This window comes from Eptatretus burgeri, chromosome 1, assembly GCF_056783735.1.
Source record: "Eptatretus burgeri isolate ZD-2024b chromosome 1, Ebu_testis_v1, whole genome shotgun sequence".
NCBI lineage: Eukaryota > Metazoa > Chordata > Myxini > Myxiniformes > Myxinidae > Eptatretus > Eptatretus burgeri.
This window is the reverse complement of record NC_140961.1, coordinates 104,477,383-104,495,237: the sequence shown is the minus strand read 5'-3', so window position 1 is coordinate 104,495,237 and position 17,855 is coordinate 104,477,383. Positions and strand designations below refer to the sequence as shown.

The 17,855-nt window shown below is 46.2% G+C and overlaps 1 protein-coding gene across 7 annotated transcripts in view; it reads left to right on the top strand.

The window, feature by feature from the left end:
* The first annotated feature begins 2,137 nt into the window (after nucleotides 1-2,137).
* LOC147035098 (uncharacterized) overlaps nucleotides 2,138-17,855 on the top strand; it is a 48,935-nt gene continuing 33,217 nt past the window's right edge. For all 7 annotated transcript variants that reach the window (XR_015061305.1, XR_015061304.1, XR_015061303.1 and 4 more), the window contains exon 1: nucleotides 2,138-2,238. The gene's annotated coding sequence lies outside the window, so the exon portion shown is untranslated. The remainder of the gene's footprint in view (nucleotides 2,239-17,855) is intronic.

Sequence of the window (17,855 nt, the reverse complement as noted above, 5' to 3'; positions counted from 1 at the left end):
GATCGGAGTATAGGTGTTTGCCTATACACAGTGATGCCCCCAGAATCCCAATTTAATTTGTCCCAGGAGGCTGTTCGGATTGCAAACAGTTCAGATTCTAAAAATATTTTCCCAATAAGAAATAATGGAGTGAATTAATCCGTTCATGGACCCAAAGAAATCCCACTTTCAAGACACTTTAAACTGAAATTCCCCATGTTTAAGGTAAAATAAGATGAGTAAATGACCTTTGGTGGCGGTGTATTGTATGTAAACTGGTACAATCACCAATCCAATGGTTCACAAATGCTCGAGCTCCATCCTGGGTTCCGATCGCTCGCGCACTCTGCGAGAGTGCTGCCCCCAGGGCAGCAAATCAAACATGATGCCCGCAGAACCACAATCACTTTCATCCAACGCATCTGGCTGAGGTAATCATGGATATTCCAAATTACAACTGGTTTTGCTGTGAAATTCAATCCTTGCCCGACAGTCTGTCACACCACCTGATCGGATTACTTTTTTGTTTTTAATTAAAACACAAGATTATTAAAAAAACAAACATCACAAATGAAGATGAAAACACGAGGTAAGGCCTGTCACATTTGGCTCGGCGGCCGGAGGGTCGACAAAATGTACGGGCACTAGCAATTATAAAGCGGCTGCAGTATTTCCACGGGCACACAATATAGCAGTCATATATGTTTTTATTTTTCGGGTAGACGCACGGGGTATTTATAAATTGTGGAGACCGAAAACGTGGGGGTGCTGTACGTCTTTGATTTGATGTCGCACGGTGACCTTGGGGCGTTCCTGCGGCGGCCATAGAATTTTAAAGGCAAGGTGCCCGCAAGGCGACCGCAGGGGGACCCTAAGTCGAACATGCGGCCAGACGGACGGTAACGAATGGGTTAATTTTTTAATTTTTTTTTTACCAGTTCTTTTGTTTCGGCTTGTCAAATTGCTACGGCGAATGTAGAAATGAAAAAAGTTACAACTCCGCATTATAATTCCACGGCGACCTTACGACCTGTAAAATATAGCCATACGGCGTAGGGCCACTCTGAGGCCACCTCAGTTTCTCTGTGGCTGCCGCACGTTTCTGTCAATTCAGAGGGCGTACGGCCGCCGTATCCTCGCCGTAGAGCAAATGTGACTGAGGCCTAAAGTATCGATCGACACACGAGAGATGCTTTCACGAGGACTTCCACTGACAAACTGAATCAACAAAGCGCGAAGATGCGGCTCGAACAGGTGGGGGAGACACGTGAACAAACATGAGCTCTACGTTGTGTTCGGTTTTTTAAAATGTATTAGGTTTTTAGGGCAAAAATTTTCTCGAACAATTTGTTCAGGATTCCAATTTGTTCAAACAATGGGGCGTTCGGATTCTGGGGCCACCACGGTATATTATAGTTATAGTATATTCAGTTATATATACTGTACTGGTATATTTTTATTTCAGTAAAAAAGAACTGGTATATATACCCACTCGTTACCGTCCATCCATCTGGCCGCATGTTCGCATGCGGGCACTTTGCGTCTGCCTTGAAAATTCTATGGCCACCGCAGGAACGCCCTAAGGTCACCGTGTGACATCAAATCAAAGACCGTACGTCACCCCCACGTTTTCGGTCTTCACGATTTATAAATACGCCGGGCGGCTCACCGAAAAATAAAAACATATGTGGCTGCTACATTGTGTGCCCGTGGAAATTCTGCGGCCGCCGTATAATTGCTAGTGGCCGCAGATTTTGGAGACCCCACGGCCGCCGTGGCAAATGTGACCTCGGCCTCAGCGACGTCGTCGTTGTGCGAACATCATTTTTTTTTTCGTTTTCGAACATCCTACTTACACAAAGCTAGACACCTAGGCCATATGGTGTAGCCTATTGCTCCTCGGATACAGACCTGTACAGCATGTTACTGTACTGAATACTGTCGGCAATTGTAACACGCATCCAAGAGAGAGGGAAGACACGTTAGTTTTACCTTTGTGCTTTTCATGACGGCCATCGGTGTTGTTAGCAGCAGCTTACAATCTCCTCTCGCATCGATTATAGAAAGGTGAACAAATATGAAATCATTGCATCAATGTTATAATTTATAAATGAAGAAACGAGCTCCTGTCAATTGTGATATATATATTTTCGGAACAGTGCGATTGTTTTAACAACATGAAAAGCTTCACTAAAAACAAATTCGTGTTTTAATTTCGAATGTAACAACGATTTGTTCGCGGAATTCTTCAATTCAAAGGTAATTTACTTGCTCGAAGGTAAACGTGCAAACATTGGTTCAGTTTGAAAGCCGATTTCCTTGAATCCCGATTGAGCACGACCCTGCTTTTTTCACGATGACATTTTATGGACATCAACGATCGCATTATAACAGGGCCACACTGTCGTTTATTATCATTATGAGGTATTATGTACTGTACAGTGTACATAATTGTATGTGCTATTTTTATAAGAGGCTGTTAGTATCACTCGGCGATAGGAATTTTTCAGTTACATTTTTTTTTCATTTTTTTTTTTCAGAGCTGGCAGATCCGTCGTATATGCTAGTGTGTACTAGGTGCGGCGGGACGCAAGAAGCACGCGAGCCACCATCTACTCTGCTTTATTGCGCAGCCGGAAGCACAGTTCTGCCACCCCTAGCGGGCGAGGCATGATATACGAAAACCCAATCACGTGACACAGCACACTCCTCCCCCCGTAAAATGACCCGTCACATAACGAACGGATAATCACAACATGACCATCGGAAACCCATCAACACTCATAATCCTCCAAGTACCGCGGCCGCACCCTGACCCGCCTCGGACGGGCAGCGCCACCAGACAGCCCAGGCTCAGACGCCTCCCGGCTCGGTCGAGGTGACACCCTCGCCGGACTCGCACTTTTCGCAACACCAGCTACCCCCGACTGCCCAGCCTGCTCGACGTCCCCGGGTAGGACGGCATCAGGCGAAGACCCCCTCGGCGCTGGCCCAGCCAGTCCCGGCGATACAACGTCAGGTGCCGGCGAGACTACTGGTGGGGGCCCCGCAACGTTCGGCTCGGGGAGGTGTGGGGGGGGGGTGACGCTGAACAGCGATCATGCATCTGGTCCACGTGCCGCTTCCACACATCCCCACCATCAGTCCGCACCATGCAATTCGCCGGCCCCAGCACCCCAGAGACCACCGCCGGCACCCATTTGGAACCGTGGAAATAATTGCGTACCATCACCCGCTGCCCCACCTCGAAGCTGCGCAGCCGCGTCGGACGCGACATAGCCCCACTCACCGACCCTCCAGGTCGCAGCAAATCTAGCCTGGATCGCAAAGCCCGTCCATAGAGACGAATAGCAGGTGAGTCACCCGTGACAGGATGAACTGCGTTCCTGTAATGGAGCAAAAAAACATCGACCACCGTCTGCACAGGTGCAACACCCCCCCTGCGCAAAGCACGCTTCAACATCTTAACAAACGACTCAGCTTGGCCATTCGTCTCAGGATGATAAGGTGTGGACCTTAGATGTCGAATACCATTCTGGCGCATAAACTCATCAAATACACCCGCGATGAACTGCGGACCATTATCAGAGACCAAGAACTCCGGCAACCCTTTATTAGCAAAGATCGTCCGCAGCTTCTCTACCGTAATGCTTGCTGAAGTATGTTGCATTACTACCACCTCCGGCCATTTCGAGAATGCATCAATCACAATCAAAAACATCTTGCCCTTAACCGGCCCCGCAAAATCTACATGGACCCTCTGCCAAGCTCGGTCTGGCACAGGCCAGAGACCCGAAGCTCGACGCGGGTTATCAGCATCTGTCTGGCACGTGGTGCAACGCTTAACCAACTGCTCAATGTCTTTGTCCAACCCCGGCCACCACAACAGGCTACGAGCAAGACTCTTGGTCTTCACGATGCCCAGGTGACTGACATGCAGTTCTTCCAAACACCGCTGCCTGAACCTCGGTGGAATCACGGTCCTCATTCCCCACATTATGCACCGTTGGACCAACGATAGCTCCGATGCGCGTAACGTGAAAGGTTGAAAAGCCGGTGTCGAAGGCAGATCGCTCCAATTCCCCGTAGAAATCGCCCGGACGACACGGGCGAGCACCGGATCACGAGCCGACTCCACCGCGACCTGCCTGGCCGTGACCGGCCCGCTTTGGACCTGGTCCAGCGCAAACACATCGACCCGGTCGCCCAGCTCAGACGCAGGTGGACCCTCCGCACACGGCAAGCGTGAGAGCCCGTCGCAGTTAGCATGCTTCTCGGTGCTTCGGAACTGAATATCATAATCGTAAGCACCCAGAAACAGACACCACCGCTGTATTCGCGCGGCTGCTACCACCGGCACCCCGCGTTCGGGTCTTAGGATGAATTGAAGCGGTTTGTGATCCGTCTGTAAAATGAAATGCCGTCCCAGCAGATATTGATGAAACCTCCGCACACCCCAGACGATGCTGAGAGCCTCCCGTTCGATCTGGGCATATCCGCGCTCTGCTGTGGACAGGGTCCGGGATGCAAAAAAACAGGCCGCTCGGAACCATCGTCCATCCTGTGGGAGAGCACTGCCCCGATGCCATATGCAGAGCTGTCGCATGCCAATAGGAGGGGACGCGCAGGCTCGTAGTGCACGAGGACCGTATCCTCTGTGAGCAGCCGCTTGACGCGGTCGAACGACGCCTGGTGTGCAGGCCCCCAAACCCAGCGCTCGTCCTTCTTGAGCAACCACGTCAACGGCGCAAGTTGTGAGCTGAGCCCGCGCACGAACCTTTGGTAATACTGGGCCATGCCAATGAACGCGCGCAGCTGCGTCTTGTCGCGAGGCGGTGGCATGCGCTGAATCGCCTCCACCTTCCGAGGACCTTTCAACAGCCCCTCCGGTGTGATGATGTGCCCGAGGTATTCCAAGCGCTGCTTGAAGAACGCACACTTGTCCCTGTTCAAGCGCAGGCCGCACGCTTCTAGCTTTGTCAGCACTCGGGCAATGTTTGCAAGATGCTCGTCCGCCGTTTTCCCCGCAATGAGTACATCGTCCAGGTAGGTCTGAGCGGGCAGGCCAATGCAAACCTGATCCATGGCTTTCTGCCACAAAGCTGGAGCCGAAGCAATCCCAAAACAGAGTCGGGTATATCGATAGAGTCCTTGACACGTGTTGATTGTTAAAAGCTCGCTACTCCCGGGATCCATCGGCAGGTGAAAATATGCATCACGCAGGTCTAGCTTCGTGAAGTATCGACTCCCCGCCAATCGCGCATATATTTCATCGATTGACGGCAATGGATATTGCTCCACGCTGAGCCCCGGGTTAACCGTGGATTTGAAGTCCCCGCACAATCGGACGTCCCCATTCCGTTTCAGCACCGTGACCACCGGGGTGGCCCAGTCCGAGCACGACACCCGTTCGATCACTCCACAGGCCTCCAGCCTATCCAGTTCACCCTTGACCTTGTCCCGCAGAGCATACGGCACTGGACGCGGTTTACAAAACCGAGGAATCACCCCCTCCTTCAAGAAGAGTTTCGCCTCCATGCCCTTGAGTTTCCCAAGGTCGTCTCTAAACAACCGTTGATGTCTTTGAAGAATCTCCTCCAACTGATCCTCCCACTGGCTCGGCACGGGTTGCACAAGGTTAACTGCGGCCCAGTCTAGCCTGATGCGGGTCATCCAATCTCGGCCGAGGAGAGACGGCCCCCTCCCCCGTACGACGTACACCCGAAGCGTGGCGACCTGGCCTTGGTACCGCACAGACACGTCTGCCATCCCGACTGGCGTTATCTTCTCGCGGGTGTACGTGAACAGCGCGAGGTTCGACCTGATAAGCTTCAAGCCGTTGAGTCTACGCGCGGTCTGTTCGCGGATGAGCGATACCGCTGCTCCCGTATCGACCTGAAACGTGATCGGCGTTTTGTTCACTTCGACTTCCACCGTCATCGGGCGCGCCGTCGCCGGGCCAACTGAACCCAGGCTCAACACCGGCCGCTGGTTCCGCCCCGAGTCGCGTCGCACATCGCCGTCCCCGACTTTAACGGTGGCCGAAGCCCCACGGCACACACGCGCCAAATGACCCACCTTGTGACAATTCAAACACACGTTGCCTCTATACGGGCATGCACGGCGCAGGTGTCGACCTCCACATCCCAAGCATGTCCGCGGGGTCACCCCGCCGCACGCGTGGCCGCGCGGTGACGTCCGACCCGCATCGAAGGTCGTGCGCGCGTCCCGGGGCACTCGCGACCCCGCGTGGCCGGTGATGGCTCGAACATCCCCGCGAGTCTGCTCAACCGCCATGTGTGCTTTCATTTTCTCCACGATGTCCCGAAACGCCAGCCCGTCATCCCGGGGCCTGTTCGGTGCCACTAAGTCCCCCAGCAGCCGATAATGCTCCGGCGAAAGCGAAGTGAGCAAGATTGACTTCTGCTTGCTGTCGTCGACCACATCGTTCGCGTGGAAATAGCAATCCAATTGCTCTGAAAACGATTCGAAGTCGTCCCCGTCGAAAACGGGCATAAGTCCGTATGATCCCATCCTCGTCGCCAACTAGTGTGTACTAGGTGCGGCGGGACGCAAGAAGCACGCGAGCCACCATCTACTCTGCTTTATTGCGCAGCCGGAAGCACAGTTCTGCCACCCCTAGCGGGCGAGGCATGATATACGAAAACCCAATCACGTGACACAGCACATATGCGATCCGTCGTTGCCCGAAACGTCGTTAGGCGGCGCATGACTGTATGTATATATATATATATATATATATATATATATATATATATATATATATATATATATATATATATATATATATATATATATCATGATATATCTATCCCTGTGTGTCGTAAGAGGCGACCAGGGTTGCGTCAGGAAGGGTAAAACCTGTGCCAAATCATTATGCGGATCGTAACGGATGATCCGCTGTGGCGACCCCTAACGGGAGCAGCCGAAAGGAGAAGAAGAAGATATATCATGATATATCAAAAAGTTGTGGATGGATTCGGATGAAACTTGGTGGACAGTTTGGGTGTGGACAGTGGAACTTGTTGGACAGTTTATTCGATTTTGGTGAAGATCTGGATCCGGATCCGACTACTAGAATTTTTTGAAGTCATTCTTCACCATTGAGAGATGGCGCTAAAAATGATATATAGCACGATATCTCAAAAGGCTGTAGACAGGTTGTGTGTGTCGCAAGGATGAATTAATTCGATTTTGGTGAAGATCCGAATCTGGATCTGGATATGATAATTATTTAATATTTAAAGTGATTCTTCACCATTGAGAGATAGGCCAAAAAACGATACTGTACTGTATCGCATGAAATTTCAAAAATTTATTCGGCCCTATATGTTCTCGTGGATCAGGCATTATGTGGCAGAGGTATGCGCCCTACCGAGTGCCCTTCCAGTTTCATGATGCTCTCACCACAGGTTCAAATACCGTCCACTACGTTGTTTTCTACTTTCTCACAATCCATTTATATTTCATGGTGGAAGAGGCCGATGTCGCAGAATGTCCTTGTCTCGATATTCATACATGTATAATAGCACAAGAGCATTAGCTGGATATCAATTTGAAGCAAAAAAAAAAAAAGTTGAAATCTGATTTTTTTTTCTTTCACAAAAGTTGCTTTGATGTCGAACTCACACTATGGAGTAAAGTCCCCAAGAAATCGCACTTGAGGAAAACTCAGACTCGAAGATGGCCACCATCGCAATGATCACCAGGAAAACACTAAGAGCCATAACTTTGTTATTACTTGTCATAGGAAGATGATTTGTGGGTCTAGACCTAGTTTTTGGGGTATGAGGAACTCAAAGGAACCCTGTTTGAGTGGGGTGAATACCAATCGCCTTCATGCTCTGCTGTGCACAAGATGCTTCTTACCGCTGAGTGTACCACTGATATTGTGCTGAATGAGGTGGTGGTCCGACAACTAACTCAAATCAGACGAGCTGATGGCAGATGCAGCCAGGCTAAGTCACATTGGAAAATTGTGGATAGAATATATAAATAAAAGCACGTGGGAGTGCTATTGCACTTCATTCAAGTGGAGCGCACAGGAGATTGGAATCTACATCTTCATGCCATCAGTCGTTGTTTCTTATGCAACCTGTGGCTGCTGATTGCATCATTTCTGGAAGTGCAGCTGTCGCTTATGTAGTGCCCCTGTTACCAGTAAGCTGGTACTTATTTTGCTGACCTCAGAAGGATGATAGGTTGAGTCAACCCACCTGGTGTTATTTCAACAGAAACATGGGCTCGAACTCAAGACCATAAGATCTCAGGACAGCCATCTTAAGCATTAAGCCACCACCAGGCTTATGTCATCAGTGAAATGATACCAATTTTCCATGCTGCAGGTCGTCTCACTTGTGCGAAATCTGCTTGTCTCTACCTTGACAATCTGAAAAAGTTACATGAGGTCATGGGCGAGGACAAGTTCTGCAAGAACAGAAGTTCTGGATCAGAAGAACAGAAAAGTTCTGGAGTGGAAAGTTTACAGACCAGACCATGAACTAATGCGATTGTTGAAGACATCCTGAGTTCTGGCTCAGGGTCGGGGAATTTCTGAGAGCATTCTGAAATGGCTCCATGTCACACCTCGTTCTGCACCTATGTGCAACATGCTCGAGGAGTTCTGTGGTGTTCACAGGCACACATCTGACCAGCATTTCAACTTGTGTGACTGCAGCACTGCACGACATGCTAAATACTATGGGACTTTCGTCAAGTGGCTTCATGTCAATTCTCCCTTCTCGTACCAGGAGCATGATGCCCTTGTCTCCATCTCTAATAGGATTGTTGTAGATAAGACAGTGAATGCGGATAAAATCTATAAAGTTGGGAAAGCAACAGTAGAATTGATGACAGGCCGCAACTACGCTGATATCAAGTTGAAGTGTAAAGACAGAGTTTACCTCCATTATCAGTGAAAAAAGTCAAGTATTGGTCCATGGACAGGAAGTGGAGGTCAACACCACCCTCCTCTTCATGTTTCTGACATGTGTAATCAAGCAAAAACCCGAGATGCAGGAGTACCTGCGCTTTGAGTTCGGGAGGCAGCCTCCAAATGCACAAGAACACTAAACTGTCCTTGCAAACAACATCTTGACATGAAAGGTGAATGTTCATCAGGAAATCCTGCAGAACAACCAATTGATCATTGATGGAGGTCATCTTTTGCTGAGCATGCCATATATTTTTTTGCAGACTCAATAATGGCATATATTACCAGGTGTGTGACACATATGTGGCATATGTCCTCAACAATTATGGCCCTGAATCCATGATCATTTTCGATGTGGTTGCACAATGTCCATCAAAGCAGCAGAGCAGCAGCACCGAGCAACCCAGAATGCTCCTTCCAGACATAATCTTTGAGCTTAGTATGATGACGACGACCTCTCAAAAAGCTTTCTTGGCAAATGGCAAGAACAAAGAAAGGCTAATCACTAAACTCATCACCAGGTTTGAGGGCACTAGTGTGGCGAGTAAGTGGAACACTTCAGATGCTGATTACATTTGTGCTTAAACTGCAATGGCAACTGCAGTAGATGATCAAACCAAACCTATTGTGGTTGTAGCTACTGACACTAATTTGTTGGTCATGCTTCCTGCGCAAGCGACAGCTGGTACGGACCTGCATGTGCTCTTTAGAGTTAACCCAATATCTGTCTACAGCATCTTCTTACTATAATTCACCGTCTATTCCAAGGAACCGTAAAAACGGCTGAACCGATCGCAACCATTTTTTGGGTGTGTAATCCTGGGATCCCTTGGAGTAAAATAGGCATAAATATAATAGCATGACCCCCTTGACGGCTCCCGTAGGGAGAAGGTGCTTCTAATTCAGGAAATCCAGCAATCCATCAGTTCCACAGTCAAGGCCCATCTCATGTTCATACATGCCATTACCAGTTGTGACACGGTTTCAACCCTATACAACATGGGGAAAAATAAGGCATTGTCCATTTTTGATAGTGGAGAGGAGGACTTGGGGTGGGGGTTACCAAATTCATTTTCTCAGCCGGACTTGACTCACAATGAAGTTACATGCGTAGGTGAGCTATTTATACTAAAGTTGTAATTGGCAGTTTGGTGTACCTCTCCAGACAAGTATCGTTACATACGGTACATGAGATGAGTCAGCAGAACCTCAGTCTCCTCAGCCGGGTTCCAACTGGAAAGCTTGCCCCTAACTTCAGCGGTTGCAAAGTGTCACTCCTAGAGAGTATACTTAACAGTGCAACAAGTTGTCTCCCACTGAATGGGGATGGCAATTCAGAGATGGGATGGTATTTCTGGTGGACACCAACTGACCAGTGTCACCCAAGAACACACTAAGCATGGTATCTTGCGGGTGCAAGGGAGGTTGTGAGAAGAAATATAGTTTCCACAAGGCTGGCATATTCTACACCCCCATGTAGTCTACATGCCTGTCCCACTGATGATTCTGAAAATGATTCTGCTGATCTGTGGTATGATTATGTAACATCTTCCAGTGATATTGGTATGTTACACCTTCCACTGGTGTTGGTATTGTTGCGGTTTTGAGAAACCGTAATTGTAAATGTGCAGTCACGACACGTAGGTCCTTCAGCGTAGTTATTTCCGTAATAAATGTTTAGAATAATCCCTTACCTTTAGATGGGTCAGTGGGATCCAAACTGCGTTGGAACAGGCAGATTAGGATTCACCGCCTATTTTTCGTTTGCACATGGAGGGTTGTCGGCAAGGCGTTGGCAGCCATTTGATGTGGGCATCCCTTCCTTACATTCCCTTTATTGTTAATTTTCCTCTCTCTTCTTTATCGTGAATTTCCTCTGTCTCTCTCGTTTCTCACACTACACATAAGTACACGTACTTTTATTTAACACAGACTGTAGTTTGAGATGACCTCTTCTTACACGCATGACAGGCAAGCAAGACATTAAGTACAGTCTATTTTTAGAGAGCTTACATAACCTCAAACTCCCCAGCTTTAAAGGAGATCCTTCATCCTGCAACCCTTGACCCTTAACCCCATTGTAAGCCTTCATGATGGCTATCACGAGCCTGGGCGATGTTTTGTCAGCATTGACCTGAGAGGCATCGGCTGCATTTGTTTTCCCCATAATCGTTCTTGCGCGCCTTTGGCGCTGTGCACCTCGAACTAGCTGAATGCTCGCTCACCTTAAGCGGTGGCAAGCGAGGTCTGACTCCTACGACAGCCGGAAGCCCCAACTGAGCACTCGCTGCAGAAACTCGAATGGGCGGAGCTAGGGAGGCGGAACGCCAATCTGTGCGCAGGCCCTGCCCAATGACGTGCGCATTCTTGAAGCTTCCAGGCTGGCCTGATAAAAAAGCGAACCCTGGAGCATTTGCTCTCTTTCAACGATCGTTTACGTTCCCGCTTTCAATGGACACCACAAACACTCTTTCAACAGGTGCTGGACACTGTTCCCTGAGGCATGATGTCAAAGGGCTCCGGACACTTTGTTCCCTGAGGCACAATGATGTTTGTTCAGTTCTTTATCAATGGGCGCTGGACATCCTTTCTTGCTTCGGGGTCGGACACGCTTGCTCTATCCTCTCATTGAACCACTACATCACTTGCTTAGCAGAGGTCGCGCTGCTGGTTATTGGCATTTTCGCTCCTTTGGTTTTTATCTCATGAACTGTCATTTGAGCGAGGAGCCAAGGCTTCCGGGGGAGGGGGGGGTGGGGGGGGGACAGAGCCAAGCTCCGTCCAAATAGGACTGAAACCAAGCTACACTCCAGACACGTCTGGTAGGATCTCACACTTAGGCTATCCCCTCACACAAACCTTTCTCCGCCGCACCTTTCTCAGTTTCCCTTTTCAAATACACACGCACACACACACACGCGCGCACGCGCACACACACACACACACACACACACACACACACACACACACACACACACACACACACACACACACACACACACGCACGTCACTCTTCTCCACGCACCCGACACCTCACTGTCTTTTCTCCCACTTCTCTCCCTCAGCCTTGAATAGTGGTTGTGAATGCTGGGGCCCATGTACTATACGGTGTTATTGGTAGGTATGGTGCTTGTTAAGTTTGCACTGGGTCTCTTTTCTCTTTCTCTGAAATCATTCCTGTACAAATTGCTCAACCCTAAGTTCTCGCCGTGCCATTAAAATCCTGACATTCCTTCCCCCCTTTTTCCTGCTCCCTACTTGTGTAAATAAACCTGTTCTTCTTGAATCTATTTCCAATCTGTCCATGTCCATCTTTTTTGCCATTTGTCTAGCACTGTCCACACATATCTAGCTTGGAAGGTTGAGTTTCCCGATGGTTCAGTTTGCAGGGTCCGGCGTTTGATAGCGGTACAGCTCGGCCGCATTCAAGATCACCAGATAATGTAAGTAGCACATTTGCCGAAGGTGCGTTCCCCAGTCAGAGGGCCGTGGGGCCCCCAGTTAAATGGTTGTTAGATGGACGGACACTGGGACTCGTGATCGCTCGATTGGCATTCGTAGTTGCATCGTAGTTGCATCACAACACACCGTGGGGTGAAGTTATTTGCTCCCGGAGGCCTCAGGTCCGGGTGAGTTTGGGAGAAACTGGGAATTCTCCCTCATTGTAGGCTCGAGCCCCGAGACTGCAACTGTATGTTACACCTTCCATTTTTTGCATCTGGCATAATTGAAGATGCTTCGTTTGAATTTCCAAACTGTACCACAAATGCCATCCTCAAACTGAAATTCTGAGGGTTTCTTTAAATTCCTTAAACCCCAAAACTGGGTCGAGACCTCAAAATCATCTTCGTATGACAAGTTGTAACAAAGTTATGGCTCTTTTTGTGTTTTCCTGATATTCGTGAATTACGATGGTGACCATCTTGGATTCTGAATTTTCCTCAAGTGTGATTGTTGGGGACTTTACTCATGGTTTTAGATGGACAATTTTCAAGCAATTTTCCTGAAAAAAACATCAGCTTTCAACATTTTTACAGCACGTGCGCTGGTATGCAATTGCACCGAGTTTAAAATGTCCCCGTTGTCTTCCATGTCTCCGGTGTCCCCCCCCCCCCCGCCACGCGCCTCAAGTAACAGCCAATGATGGCCATCCGGTAGATGGCAGTGCGTAACCTAGACGGAAATGGTGACAATTGACGGAAATACCCGAGTATTCATGGGCCGACAACTGACGGAAACAATTGACGGAAATACCCACAACTGACGGAAACATCTGAAGAGATGTTTGAAATAATAATTTGCCGGTTTCCGCATGAACTACACATTAGATTCACACAATACTGCCTTTTTTCAATGGAAATTTGTGAAACTAATTTGTTATATACGTTTTCAATGGAAATTTGTGAAACGAATGTGTTATATATGTGAAAACCATTGAATTTATTGCTTGACGGAAAAAAATCCAAGAACGCTCCCCTCTCATGCAAGAACAAACGAAAGACGTCATTTCCACCCACCATGGCATTTCACGCCGAACGCTGAAAGCTAAGTTCTTCTTATGCCATCATTCTCTTTAATATTAGCCATAAACAAGTGTTTCGTCATGCATTAGTAGTTGAAATTTACTTACAATTATGGCAGATATTGGTGGCAAAGTGATAGGTGGTTCTTTCAACGAGGGACATCTTGAATTATTTCCAAATTCTTCTGGAAAGCAATGTGTTCCTAATTCTGTAACCAGTATAATGTAATAACAAGATTTTTACATTTCAAATATTAAGTATGCTTTTTAATTGTTTATCAACTGAAAAAGCATAAATTGCATATTTTAACATTAGTGTACTCATTTGCTTCACCACACGCGCTGTATTGAAGGATTTCACTTGTTTTTTTTTCTCAGTTTTAACTAATCCTCCTGTACTATGAGCTCTTTCATGAGGGATATTGTGCAGTCAAAAACAAATGCTCAAAAGTTATTATAAAGGTTATGAGGGTTCATTTTGGACTGTAAGTTATATACCTCTAAATATACTGCATTCATTCATGGCAAATCAAACATTAGCCTATATAACCACTGAAAGCATATACATTCATTGCTCTCTATCAGTTGGTATTTTCCAAGGAGGTGTTAATGGTCCCCTTGCAGGATGTGTTTTCAATTAACAAGTAGGGATGGCAAGTGTTATGGAATAATTCGCAAAGGAAATAGTGAGCAGAGTCATGTTTTCTGACAACGATCTATTCATAAATAACCATAGATTTGATTTCCATCGTATCCGAAGCAGAGTTCCTCCCCCCCCCCCCCCCAACAGGCAAAGCACAGTATTTCATACATACATATTGTGCTTTGTATGTTTCTTGAATGTTGTTTAAGGTGGGGGAAGGAGGGGGGAGAGAGTTTATGTTGTGGAGAAGCTCCCACAAGGGCACAAAATGAACTGCAATGCTGATGCTCCCCCTCACACAAATGTATGTGTGTGTGTGTGTGTGTGTGTGTGTGTGTGTGTGTGTGTGTGTGTGTGTGTGTGTGTGTGTGTGTGTGTGTGTGTGTGTGTGTGTGTGTGTGTGTGTGTGTGTGTGTGTGTGTGTGTGTGTGTGTGTATATATATATATATATATATATATATATATATATATATATATATATATATATATATATATATATATATGTATACACATATACATATCTTATTGAAATATAGTTTAAGAATTGAGGTTGAACAACTTATTAATCATCTTCATAGAACTCCCGACCACTAAAAATAATGTTGACGCCTTCTAGTTATGATTGGTGGGGCAGAAGACAATGCGTCCATGTGGCAGATGTCACTTGCAAGTCCCAGACAATGCAGTAATAGTTGGAATGGGATCTGGGCTGGCGTCTTCAGCGATCACAGTGAGAGGTGCATCATTAACAAGGATTAAGCCATAAGGCATCAAAGTTACTAAGTGGATGGAACATCTATGTGTTGCCATGATGAGCCCCAAAAGGGTGAAACTAGTTGGTAGCCTCGCTTTTCATCTGCTCGGTGACGACATTTGATCGTGGCATCCTTGCACTGCAAGAGGCCCTCATGGGGCGGCAGTCGTGATGTCCTCGTGACTTCTATCGTCACGGTGTTCACCAGGTCGGAGAACTTAATCAATTATATCTTCATATACAGTATCTACATATTGTTTCAGTTTGGGGTGGTTGGGATTATACTTTTTCTTTAAAGAATAAGAATGTGCTTCCAACCAAAAGTAAAACTAGATCTACTCCACTAATTTGAGCAATAAACAAGAGCAGACCCGGTCTCAGGCGACAGTTCACCAGCTTCACAGCAGGCTTCCAGTTTCACAGCCAGGTCTATTGGCAACATAGAACAGGACTGACTGCACACACACACACACACACACACACACACACACACACACACACACACACACACACACACACACACACACACACACACACACACACACACACACACACACACACACACACACACACACACACACACACACACACACACACGTCTGTGCTGTGTTGTATTGTCACTGAGCTACTCCCTCAAACTTTTGTGAAATGGTGCCAAACTTCCAGGGTGCACCTACTTCTCTTGTGTCGGTCCTTAGGGTATTTAAAAAAATATATTTCTGAAGGTTTTTTTCCATTCTTTTTTAAAAAAAAATGTCGACAAAATTTTTTTTTTAAACTTGAATCTTCAACTTCAATTGCGTATAAAATGTAATATCACAAATATTACAAATGCATTTGCAAAATAAATGTTTGAATACTGATTGGTGTAAATAATGACAACACGGCAACTCACGTACTTATCCTCAGGTAAAACAAGCCTCGCGTCTCTATAGCTGATGAGGTGTTTTTATTAACGTGGTAGTTACTCCGCAGTGAGGTGTTTTTAATAACGTGGTGGTTACGTCACAGTGAGGTGTTTTTTATAACGTGGTAGTTACGCCGCAGTGAGGGGTTTTTAATAACGTGGTGGTTACGTCGCATTGAGGTGTTTTTAATAACGTGGTAGTTACGTCGCAGTGAGGTGTTTTTAATAACGTGGTAGTTACGTCGCAGTGAGGTGTTTTTTATAACGTGGTAGTTACGTCGCAGTGAGGTGTTTTTAATAACGTGGTGGTTACGTCGCAGTGAGGGGTTTTTAATAACGTGGTGGTTACGTCGCAGTGAGGTGTTTTTAATAACGTGGTAGTTACGTCGCAGTGAGGTGTTTTTAATAACATGGTAGTTACGTCGCAGTGAGGTGTTTTTTATAACGTGGTGGTTACGGCGCAGTGAGGTGTTTTTAATAACGTGGTAGTTATGTCGCAGTGAGGTGTTTTTTATAACGTGGTGGTTACGTCGCAGTGAGGTGTTTTTAATAACGTGGTGGTTACGTCGCAGTGAGGCGTTTTTAATAATGTGGTGGTTATGTCGCAGTGAGGTGTTTTTAATAACGTGGTGGTTACGTCGCAGTGAGGTGTTTTTTATAACGTGGTGGTTACGTCGCAGTGAGGTGTTTTTAATAACGTGGTGGTTACGTCGCAGTGAGGGGTTTTTTTAATAACGTGGTGGTTACGTTGCAGTGAGGGGTTTTTAATAACGTGCTGGTTACATCGCAGTAAGGTGTGTTTCATGATGTGGCGGTTAAGCGGGATGAGGTGTGTTTCATAATTTGATGTTGAAGTGTTTTTAATAACGTGGCAGTGAGGTGTTTTTAATAATTTGATAGTGAAGTGTTTTAATAATGTGGAAGTGAGGTCTTTGTAATATCTTGGCATTGAGGTGTTTTTAATAATGCGGCATTGAGGTGTTTCTAATAACATGGCAGTGAGGTGTTTATAATAACGTGGCAGTGAGGTGTTTTTAATAATTTGGTGGTGAAGTGTTTTTAATAACGTGGCAGTGAGGTGTTTTTAATAATTTGGTGGTGAAGTGTTTTTAATAACGTGGCAGTGAGGTGTTTTTAATAATTTGGTGGTGAAGTGTTTTTAATAACGTGGCAGTGAGGTGTTTGTAATTTCTTGGCATTGAGGTGTTTTTAATAACGTGGCAGTGAGGTGTTTGTAATTTCTTGGCATTGAGGTGTTTTTAATAACGTGGCAGTGAGGTGTTTGTAATATCTTGGCATTGAGTGTTTTTATTAATTTGGTGGTGAAGTGTTTTTAATAATGTGGCAGTGAGGTGTTTGTAATATCATGGCATTGAGGTGTTTTTAATAACGTGGCAGTGAGGTGTTTGTAATATCTTGGTATTGAGTGTTTTTAATAATTTGGTGGTGAAGTGTTTTTAATAATGTGGAAGTGAGGTGTTTGTAATATCATGGCATTGAGGTGTTTTTAATAACGTGGCAGTGAGGTGTTTGTAATATCTTGGCATTGAGTGTTTTTATTAATTTGGTGGTGAAGTGTTTTTAATAATGTGGCAGTGAGGTGTTTGTAATGTCATGGCATTGAGGTGTTTTTAATAACGTGGCAGTGAGGTGTTTGTAATATCTTGGCATTGAGTGTTTTTATTAATTTGGTGGTGAAGTGTTTTTAATAACGTGGCAGTGAGGTGTTTGTAATATCATGGCATTGAGGTGTTTTTAATAACGTGGCAGTGAGGTGTTTGTAATATCTTGGCATTGAGTGTTTTTAATAATTTGGTGGTGAAGTGTTTTTAATAATGTGGAAGTGAGGTGTTTGTAATATCATGGCATTGAGGTGTTTTTAATAATGTGGCAGTGAGGTGTTTTAAAAACGTGGAGGTGAGGTGTTTGTAATATCTTGGAATTGAGGTGTTTTTAATAATTTGGTGGTGAAGTGTTTTTAATAACGTGGAAGTGAGGTGTTTGTAATATCTTGGCATTGAGTGTTTTTAATAATTTGGTGGTGAAGTGTTTTTAATAACGTGGAAGTGAGGTGTTTGTAATATCTTGGCATTGAG